The 12107-nt window shown below is 47.3% G+C and overlaps 1 protein-coding gene across 1 annotated transcript in view; it reads left to right on the top strand.

Annotated features, from left to right (window-relative positions):
- Positions 1 to 4858: 4858 nt before the first annotated feature.
- The window catches only part of CAMKV (CaM kinase like vesicle associated), a 207921-nt gene continuing 200672 nt past the window's right edge, over positions 4859 to 12107 (top strand). The window contains exon 1 of the mRNA XM_088461783.1: positions 4859 to 4948. The gene's annotated coding sequence lies outside the window, so the exon portion shown is untranslated. The remainder of the gene's footprint in view (positions 4949 to 12107) is intronic.

The raw sequence follows: 12107 nt of genomic DNA, 5'->3' as shown, positions 1-12107 counted from the left end.
CATAATGTAACATATAACACTGAGGAGATATATACGTAATGTAACATATAACACTGTGGAGACATATATACGTAATGTAACATATAACACTGAGGAGATATATACGTGATGTAACATATAACACTGAGGAGATATATACATAATGTAACATATAACACTGAGGAGATATATACGTAATGTAACATATAACACTGAGGAGATATATACGTGATGTAACATATAACACTGTGAGGAGATATATACATAATGTAACATATAACACTGAGGAGATATATACATAATGTAACATATAACACTGAGGAGATATATATGTGATGTAACATATAACACTGAGGAGATATATACATAATGTAACATATAACACTGAGGAGATATATACGTAATGTAACATATAACACTGAGGAGATATATACGTGATGTAACATATAACACTGTGAGGAGATATATACATAATGTAACATATAACACTGAGGAGATATATACGTAATGTAACATATAACACTGTGGAGACATATATACGTAATGTAACATATAACACTGAGGAGATATATACGTAATGTAACATATAACACTGAGGATATATATACGTGATGTAACATATAACACTGTGGAGATATATACGTAATGTAACATATAACACTGAGGATATATATACGTGATGTAACATATAACACTGAGGAGATATATACGTGATGTAACATATAACACTGAGGAGATATATACGTAATGTAACATATAACACTGTGAGGAGATATATACGTAATGTAACATATAACACTGTGAGGAGACATATACGTAATGTAACATATAACACTGAGGAGATATATACGTGATGTAACATATAACACTGAGGAGATATATACGTAATGTAACATATAACACTGAGGAGATATATACGTAATGTAACATATAACACTGAGGAGATATATACGTGATGTAACATAACACTGAAAGATAGATGCAATTGCACTAAGGTTGTGGGGAGATTAGGTTAGGCACTAGGGGGAAGTTAGGGTCAGGCACCAGGGAGGGAGGGTTAGCATTAGGCACTGGGGGGGGAGGGTTAGGATTAGGGTGCAGGGAAGTTAGAGCCAGGCACCAGGGATGGAGGGTTAGCGTTAGGCCCTAGGGGGGAAGTTAGGGCCAGGCACCAGGGAGGGAGGGTTAGCATTAGGCACTGGGGGGGAAGGTTAGGATTATGGTGCGAGGAAGTTAGGGTCAGGCACCAGGGTGGGAGGGTTAGCATTAGGCACTAGGAGGGGAGGGTTAGGATTAGGGTGTGGGGAAGTTAGGGCCAGGCACCAGGGAGGGAGGGTTAGCGTTAGGCACTGGGGGGAGGAGGGTTAGGATTAGGGTCTGGGGAAGTTAGGGTCAGGCACCATGGTGGGAGGATTAGCGTTAGGCACTTTTAGGATTAGGGTGCGGGGAAGTTAGGGTCAGGCACCAGGGTGGGAGGGTTAGCGTTAGGCACTAGGATGGAGGTTAGGACCAGGCACCAGGGTGGGAGGGTTAGCGTTAGGTACTAGGGGGGAGGGTTAGGATTAGGATGCGGGGAAGTTAGGGTCAGGCACCAGGGTGGGAGGGATAGCGTTAGGCACTAGGGGGGAGGGTTAGGATTTGGGTGCGGGGAAGTTAGGGTCAGGCACCAGGGAGCAGAGCCGGATTAAGGGGGGGGGCATAGGAGGCTAGTACCCCCGGGCCCCCCTTTCTTAAGGGGCCCCCTTCCCAGCCATACTCAGAGACACCTTGACTGAGTACTTGCACTGCTGTCCGATCTGGACACACTCCTTCTCACACTGGTTGGGGACTGTCACTGCGCTGCCTGCGGTGCTTGATCGGCACTGCTGCGCATGCGTGGCAGACGGCAGCTCCTCAGAGCAGAGCTCTCTGACTTGAATTTATCATGTATCCAAGGCCGGATGCTTCTTTTCTGCCTTCCGCTCAGCTCCCAATCACAGCGAGCTCCTGAGCACCGCTGATGGTTAGGTCGGATAGATTCTACTATCAACCCACTGCGGATGCCAGTTCCTCTGTGTCTACCCTGCAGAGACTGTGACTCGCACGCAGCAGCCCCTGCAAGTCAGCAGCTAGTGTCGGTGGGAGACAGTACACTACACATTGCCATTTGACTTCAGGAGGTGAGTAGTGTGAGCACCATGCTCCACTGTCTGTCTGGGAGGCGGATTTCCCTCCAGGGTAATGGCTGTAGCATTATGCACTACCTACAATATGTTCCATAAGTCTTCTCCTGTCTCTAAATGAATTATGTGCTACTGAACCTCCAATATCACAGAAACCGACCTGATTGGGTACAAGGTAAAAGATAATGTATTCAGCTGCAATCAGTGCGCATGACTTTTCATGTACAGTGTGTATGTATGTGTGTGTGTATGTATATATATATTATATATATATATATATATATATATATATATATATAAACCCTCCCCTTCCTGTGTTTGCCACAGGTCCACGGACGATTCTACTCCTTTCCAGCCTCAGCTGCCAGCAGCAACACAACAAAATGGCACGCTGCTGCTGGTGATGGAGCCTGGAGGAGGTTTCCAAGTCTACCCCCAGTGCAGGTAGCACCTGCGCTGCTGCCTCATGAAAGTGTTTGGGGGAGGAGGCACACAGCAGGCAAAGCCAGGGGGCAGTGCTGAGAAAAGGGGGAGGGCCCCTCTGTATTAAATGCCCCGGGCCCCCCAAGGGCTTAATCCGGCCCTGCCAGGGAGGGAGGGTTAGCATTAGGCACTAGGGGGGGAGGGTTAGGATTAGGGTGCGGGGAAGTTAGGGTCAGGCACCAGGGAGGGAGGGTTAGCGTTAGGCACTAGGGGGGAGGGTTAGGATTAGGGTGCGGGGAAGTTAGGGCCAGGCACAAGGGAGGGAGGGTTAGCATTAGGGTGCGGGGAAGTTAGGGTCAGGCACCAGGGTGGGAGGGATAACGTTAGGCACTGGGGGGGGTCAGTGTCGGACTGGAGCATGAGGGGCCCACCGGGATAATCAGTGGTAAGGGCCCATGTTTAAGGGGAGTGGTCATCCACCAGAGGGGGTGTGGCCTGTCACCACAGACGGTTGGCTAACCATTAGGCAAATCTTAGTTTAGATTCTATAGAAGTGAACCAAGCCCCCTTGTTAATCAGTGGTCCTGCTCCACCAGGTAACTGACTGTCTAATAGTGTAACAATTTATAATTTGGGGTCTGAAACCTGACTCCTAGAGGAGGGGGTGGGCCCACAGGCAGTGGGGCCCACCGGGGATTTCCCCTATACCCCTGTGGGCCAGTCCAACCCTGGGGAGGGTTAGGATTAGGGTTTGGGGAAGTTAGGGCCAGGCAGCAGGGAGGGAGGGTTAGCGTTAGGCACTGGGGGGGAAGTTAGGGCCAGGCACCAGGGAGGGAGGGTTAGTGGTAGGCACTAGGGGGGAGGGTTTGGATTAGGGTGCGGGGAAGTTAGGGCCAGGCACCAGGGAGGGAGGGTTAGCGTTAGGCACTAGGGGGGAGGGTGAGGATTAGGGTGCGGGGAAGTTAGGGCCAGGCACCAGGGAGGGAGGGTTAGCTTTAGGCACTAGGGGTGAGGTTAGGTTTAGGCACCAGGGAGGGAGGGTTAGGGTAGGGAGAGGGGGAGGCTTAGAATACCGGCTGACAAGTGTATGTGTTCTAACCCTATCAGGATGGTGGTGTAGGGATTCTGACCGCCCGGATCCCGAGCGCTGGCATCCTTTACCCATCCTATCTGTACATGTATATTTTGCATGCAGGGTAAATACTGTCTGGTTTTCCATGTAGCGCACACATGCTGGGCAGCTCTATTCTTACACTGAAGTTAGGACAGGTCCCTCCCAAATCCACATCTGTCTGCAAAGATAACTGGAATATTTTACACTAATCAGACTCATGTAAAACCAGATATATGGGAGATTATCTACTAAGCGTCGAGTCTTAGGTCCCGGTGCTGCTGATCGTGTTTATAACCAAATTTTAAAAGGGCGGTGCTTTTAACAGCAGAACACGGCTAGTAAAAGCATTGCCCTTTTAAATTTGGGTATAGATACAATCGGAAGTGCATGGTTTGCCAAACGGTCATCAGTTCAAAGCACGTTGTCCCATCACATCTCCACCTTACCCCCATTACCTAGCGGTCATATAACCTGAAAAATAGGGATGATGGTCGCTAACACTTGATGGCTTGCCACTGAAGGTCGATGGTTTTGCCATTGATGGCACTCCTCTTGGGCAGAGCAGTATACGCTATCTTCAGCTCAGAGTGAGCCAGGGGCGTATTTATAATGGGTGCAGGGTCCATGGGGGCCCACACCGCACACCCTGCACCCATATTATTCTTATCACTCCAGAGTCCCACGTTGGCGCCAGCACTGTATAAAAGCCTGGAAAATGGCTGCCGTGGCCATTTTTGTGGTGTTTTTGCACATGTGCAGTATGGAAACACCGGGAAAGTGGCTGCCACGCTGACCAGGCACTGTAGACTCTGGGCACAGACTACTGCCCAGAGACTACCGCTGCGCTCAGTGTGCTGCCTGAGATTGAGGAGGGGGCCACGGACGGAGACTCCACACGAGCCCCCCTCCTCTCCAGAAACGCCCCTGGAGTGAGCGTAGCTGCTTTTACAATCTCCCTGAAATGCTTTTATGTCATATACCGTATAACGTAGATATTTGTTATTTGTAAACGTCAGACCCAGGGCGGATACAGAATGAGCCCCTCTATCATCAGCGCAGTGACAAGAATGGGTGATTCTTGAAGTTTGCTTGTGATGTCATCAGGTGCCCGGCCCCCTCCTCCTGTGTGGGAGGGTCCACATGTCAGTTTGAAGCTGCAAGTTTCACAAGGGGGCTTTAAGTGAGAAACACATGGAGCAGGCACTGTGCTCCTGATCTCTCTGTGAGCGGAGAGGAAACATTCTGCCACCAGAAGTCCTACAATACTCAGGTAAGACCATGGGCAATCTGCAACTGGGGATGCGGGAAAGATTATATATTGCAACCTGGTGCCTTATTGGAATATGCAGGTGGATAAATGTTCTGCAGAGCTGATAATCTAGGGGGGGATAGAAAATAGGATACAACATAAGCTCATCGAGGAGATGGAGGCAGCATTATATTAGTAGTTACTGTATATTCCATTAACCATTGCGCTGCCAAACTCTGCCCTGAGTTTATAATCCCAGGTTGAGTTGTGAGCGTACTGGAAGCTCTGCAGTATCTTATATAACCATAATATCCATTAACCATTTCATGGCAGGAGCAGAGTCCTGGTTTTACAGGTTCCTAAATTCTAGTCAACTCCGCATCAATAAATAATTCCCTTATAACCATGTTATGTTCTCCAGCTGACATCCTGATTCCCTGCTCTGTGCGCCCGGGGACCTGGTGCTCTGCATGGGCACTGAGGGGTTAATTCCCGGAGTATTTCTGGATGTACTGTACAATGCGAGATGCTATTTTGGCAGAGATTTTTGTCACCTACCAGCTGAGTGTTCCAGACAGATTTGTGAAGGAATTAGGTCTGCTCTCCTGGGGGAGACCTCTCTGCCGGCTCTGGTGACACTTCTATTCCCTGCTGCTACTGGCTGCCTAATTGCCTCCAAGCCCCTTCCCCAGAATTGTCTATCACCCCCACTGTGTGGTGTAGCCTGGGGGCACCTTCCATCCAGCATCCCCATCCCCACCATAGTAACTGTACAGCAAGTTTCTTGTAACAGAGAGACACAATGAGACTCTACAACTCAAATAAGTATGTAGGTTATGTTAGAGGCAGAGCAGCCAGTGCGTGTATATATATATATAATGTGCTGTGTGTTTAGGTTTTGTGCAGTTCTGAAGATTATACAAATCCCTCTAGTGCTATGGGGGTCGTGCATCATATTCCTCTGCAGGTTATGAAATTGTTCTGGATGATCTGCAATTGCTCTGCTAGCAGTGGGATTGCTCTGCTAGCAGTAGGATTGCTCTGCGGGATGTCTATGAAATTGTTCTCCATGTCATGAGATTATTGTGTATTTGGTTTGTACTATGAATCTCCCCCATTGTGATGTGATCCCTGAAACTGCGCAGCCTGCCCCTACATTTGTTACATGATCCCGCTCTGCGTCCTGCAAGGCTCGGAGCAATTCCTCTCTATTCATCTATATATAACTTGTGCAGATTTCTCCTGTCTGCTGTAATATTGGGAGAATATTTCCCTCCATGCTGTGCAGTGAGGGTGTATGAGATGAGCTATAATCTATACAGAGCTCTGTGCAATACTACTGATGGCCCCACCCTGCTACTAATAACACTGCGCCCATAGCCAGGTGCCACTCACCTGTGCGCCACTCACCTGTACACCACTCACCTGTGCGCCACTCACCTGTGTGCCACTCACCTGTGCGCCACTCACCTGTACGCCACTCACCTGTGTGCCACTCAGCTGTACGCCACTCACCTGTGCGCCACTCACCTGTACGCCACTCACCTGTACGCCACTCACCTGTGCGCCACTCACCTCTCCAGCACTTGGGGTTGTTCTTGTCAGTGTAGCTCTGCGGTATAATGAGATGAATGCAGTGATGTACTGTCTCCATCTGTCCACCTGCATGGTCTGGGACTGACCATCTTACTGACTGCTCAGACTCAGGTGCCGGAAGGAACTCTCAGAGTGTGTTGCAGCCTTTTCTACTTACACCAGATTTGGGACTAGTCTTTAGTTATGAGCACTTACTTTCAGCTGAGCAATAGCTACTGGTAACAGTACATCCAGCACCTAATTGCTGCAACATATTACCATACATCTACTATACATAGTAACCCATGGATAACGCAGCGCTGGGAGGGCGCCCAGTGCTGGTTTTCTGCTGATTGTTGAATTCTGGATTTTTACCTCACTTTCTACAATGACCTTTTGCTGAACAAACTGGGATTCTGTTTTTTTCCTGGCAAACACTTCAGTACATTAGCGGATGTGTTCTGGTATCCTACACCTGGGTTCCTCTATTTGCTGGTATCCTACACCTGTGTATATACATTTGCTGGTATCTTACGCCTGGGTATATACATTTGCTGGGATCCTACACCTGGGTATATACAATTGCTGGGATCCTACACCTGGCTATATACATTTGCTGAGATCCAACACCTGGGTATATACATTTGCTGGGATCTTACACCTGGGTATATACATTTGCTGGGATCCTACACCTGGGTATATACAATTGCTGGGATCCTACACCTGGGTATATACATTTGCTGATATCCTACACCTGGGTATATACATTTGCTGGGGATCCTACACCTGGGTATATACATTTGCTGGCATCTTACACCTGGGTATATACATTTGCTGGTATCTTATGCCTGGGTATATACATTTGCTGGGATCCTACACCTGGGTATATACATTTGCTGGGATCTTACACCTGGGTATATACATTTGCTGGGATCCTACACCTGGGTATATACATTTGCTGGGGATCCTACACCTGGGTATATACATTTGCTGGTATCTTACACCTGGGTATATACATTTGCTGGGATCCTACACCTGGGTATATACATTTGCTGGGATCCTACACCTGGGTATATACAATTGCTGGGATCCTACACCTGGGTATATACATTTGTTCGGATCCTACACCTGGGTATATACATTTGCTGGGATCCTACACCTGGGTATATACATTTGCTGGCATCCTACACCTGGGTATATACATTTGCTGGGATCCTACACCTGGGTATATACATTTGCTGGGGATCCAACACCTGGGTATATACATTTGCTGGGATCCTACACCTGGGTATATACATTTGTTCGGATCCTACACCTGGGTATATACATTTGCTGGGATCCTACACCTGGGTATATACATTTGCTGGCATCCTACACCTGGGTATATACATTTGCTGGGATCCTACACCTGGGTATATACATTTGCTGGGGATCCAACACCTGGGTATATACATTTGCTGGGGATCCTACACCTGGGTATATACATTTGCTGGGATCCTACACCTGGGTATATACATTTGCTGGGATCCTACACCTGGGTATACACATTTGCTGGGATCCTACACCTGGGTATATACATTTGCTGGGATCCTACACCTGGGTATATACATTTGCTGGGATCCTACACCTGGGTATATACATTTGCTGGGATCCTACACCTGGGTATATACATTTGCTGGGATCCTACACCTGGGTATATACATTTGCTGGGGATCCTACACCTGGGTATATACATTTGCTGGGGCTCCTACACCTGGGTATATACATTTGCTGGGATCCTGCACCTGGGTATATACATTTGCTGGGATCCTGCACCTGGGTATATACATTTGCTGGGATCCTACACCTGGGTATATACATTTGCTGGGATCCTACACCTGGGTATATACATTTGTTGGGATCCTACACCTGGGTATATACATTTGTTCGGATCCTACACCTGGGCATATACATTTGCTGGGATCCTGAACCTGGGCATATACATTTGCTGGGATCCTACACCTGAGTATATACATTTGCTGGGATCCTACACCTGGGTATATACATTTGCTGGGATCCTACACCTGGGTATATACATTTGCTGGGATCCTACACCTGGGTATATACATTTGCTGGGGATCCTACACCTGGGTATATACATTTGCTGGGGATCCTATACATTTGCTGGGATCCTACACCTGGGTATATACATTTGCTGGGGATCCTACACCTGGGTATATACATTTGCTGGGGATCCTACACCTGGGTATATGCATTTGCTGGGATCCTACACCTGGGTATATACATTTGCTGGGATCCTACACCTGGGTATATACAATTGCTGGGATCCTACACCTGGGTATATACATTTGCTGGGATCCTACACCTGGGTATATACATTTGCTGGTATCCTACACCTGGGTATATACAATTGCTGGGATCCTACACCTGGGTATATACAATTGCTGGGATCCTACACCTGGGTATATACATTTGCTGGGATCCTACACCTGGGTATATACATTTGCTGGTATCCTACACCTGGGTATATACAATTGCTGGGATCCTACACCAGGGTATATACATTTGCTGGGATCCTACACCTGGGTATATACATTTGCTGGGATCCTACACCTGGGTATATACATTTGCTGGGATCCTACACCTGGGTATATTTATTTGCTGGGGATCCTACACCTGGGTATATACATTTGCTGGGGATCCTACACCTGGGTATATACATTTGCTGGGGCTCCTACATCTGGGTATATACATTTGCTGGGGATCCTACACCTGGGTATATACATTTTCTGGGATCCTGCACCTGGGTATATACATTTGCTGGGATCCTGCACCTGGGTATATACAATTGCTGGGATCCTGCACCTGGGTATATACATTTGTTCGGATCCTGCACCAGGGTATATACATTTGCTGGGGATCCTACACCTGGGTATATACATTTGCTGGGGATCCTACACCTGGGTATATACTTTTGCTGGGATCCTACACCTGGGTATATACATTTGCTGGGATCCTACACCTGGGTATATACATTTGCTGGGGATCCTACACCTGGGTATATACATTTGCTGGGATCCAACACCTGGGTATATACATTTGCTGGGATCCTACACCTGGGTATATACATTTGCTGGGATCCTGCACCTGGGCATATACATTTGTTCGGATCCTGCACCTGGGCATATACATTTGCTGGGATCCTGCACCTGGGTATATACATTTGCTGGGATCCTACACCTGGGTATATACATTTGCTGGGATCCTACACCTGGGTATATACATTTGCTGGGATCCTACACCTGGGTATATACATTTGTTGGGATCCTACACCTGGGTATATACATTTGTTCGGATCCTACACCTGGGTATATACATTTGCTGGGATCCTACACCTGGGTATATACATTTGCTGGGGATCCTACACCTGGGTATATACATTTGCTGGGGATCCTATACATTTGCTGGGATCCTACACCTGGGTTTATACATTTGCTGGGATCCTACACCTGGGCATATACATTTGTTCGGATCCTGCACCTGGGCATATACATTTGCTGGGATCCTACACCTGGGCATATACATTTGCTGGGATCCTACACCTGGGTATATACATTTGCTGGGATCCTACACCTGGGTATATACATTTGCTGGGATCCTACACCTGGGTATATACATTTGTTGGAATCCTACACCTGGGTATATACATTTGTTCGGATCCTACACCTGGGCATATACATTTGCTGGGATCCTGAACCTGGGCATATACATTTGCTGGGATCCTACACCTGAGTATATACATTTGCTGGGATCCTACACCTGGCTATATACATTTGCTGGGATCCTACACCTGGGTATATACATTTGCTGGGGATCCTACACCTGGGTATATACATTTGCTGGGGATCCTATACATTTGCTGGGATCCTACACCTGGGTATATACATTTGCTGGGATCCTACACCTGGGTATATACATTTGCTGGGGATCCTACACCTGGGTATATACTTTTGCTGGGGCTCCTACATCTGGGTATATACATTTGCTGGGGATCCTACACCTGGGTATATACATTTTCTGGGATCCTGCACCTGGGTATATACATTTGCTGGGATCCTGCACCTGGGTATATACAATTGCTGGGATCCTGCACCTGGGTATATACATTTGTTCGGATCCTGCACCAGGGTATATACATTTGCTGGGGATCCTACACCTGGGTATATACATTTGCTGGGGATCCTACACCTGGGTATATACTTTTGCTGGGATCCTACACCTGGGTATATACATTTGCTGGGATCCTACACCTGGGTATATACATTTGCTGGGGATCCTACACCTGGGTATATACATTTGCTGGGATCCAACACCTGGGTATATACATTTGCTGGGATCCTACACCTGGGTATATACATTTGCTGGGATCCTGCACCTGGGCATATACATTTGTTCGGATCCTGCACCTGGGCATATACATTTGCTGGGATCCTGCACCTGGGTATATACATTTGCTGGGATCCTACACCTGGGTATATACATTTGCTGGGATCCTACACCTGGGTATATACATTTGCTGGGATCCTACACCTGGGTATATACATTTGTTGGGATCCTACACCTGGGTATATACATTTGTTCGGATCCTACACCTGGGTATATACATTTGCTGGGATCCTACACCTGGGTATATACATTTGCTGGGGATCCTACACCTGGGTATATACATTTGCTGGGGATCCTATACATTTGCTGGGATCCTACACCTGGGTTTATACATTTGCTGGGATCCTACACCTGGGCATATACATTTGTTCGGATCCTGCACCTGGGCATATACATTTGCTGGGATCCTACACCTGGGCATATACATTTGCTGGGATCCTACACCTGGGTATATACATTTGCTGGGATCCTACACCTGGGTATATACATTTGCTGGGATCCTACACCTGGGTATATACATTTGTTGGAATCCTACACCTGGGTATATACATTTGTTCGGATCCTACACCTGGGCATATACATTTGCTGGGATCCTGAACCTGGGCATATACATTTGCTGGGATCCTACACCTGAGTATATACATTTGCTGGGATCCTACACCTGGCTATATACATTTGCTGGGATCCTACACCTGGGTATATACATTTGCTGGGGATCCTACACCTGGGTATATACATTTGCTGGGGATCCTATACATTTGCTGGGATCCTACACCTGGGTATATACATTTGCTGGGATCCTACACCTGGGTATATACATTTGCTGGGGATCCTACACCTGGGTATATACATTTGCTGGGGATCCTACACCTGGGTATATACATTTGCTGGGATCCTACACCTGGGTATATACATTTGCTGGGATCCTACACCTGGGTATATACAATTGCTGGGATCCTACACCTGGGTATATACATTTGCTGGGATCCTACACCTGGGTATATACATTTGCTGGTATCCTACACCTGGGTATATACAATTGCTGGGATCCTACACCTGGGTATATACAATTGCTGGGATCCTACACCTGGGTATATACATTTGCTGGGATCCTACACCTGGGTATATACATTTGCTGGGATCCTACACCTGGGTATAT

This window comes from Taudactylus pleione, unplaced genomic scaffold, assembly GCF_031769625.1.
Source record: "Taudactylus pleione unplaced genomic scaffold, aTauple2 ptg001096l, whole genome shotgun sequence".
NCBI classification, from domain to species: domain Eukaryota; kingdom Metazoa; phylum Chordata; class Amphibia; order Anura; family Myobatrachidae; genus Taudactylus; species Taudactylus pleione.
This window is presented reverse-complemented; position numbering and strand designations above follow the sequence as displayed.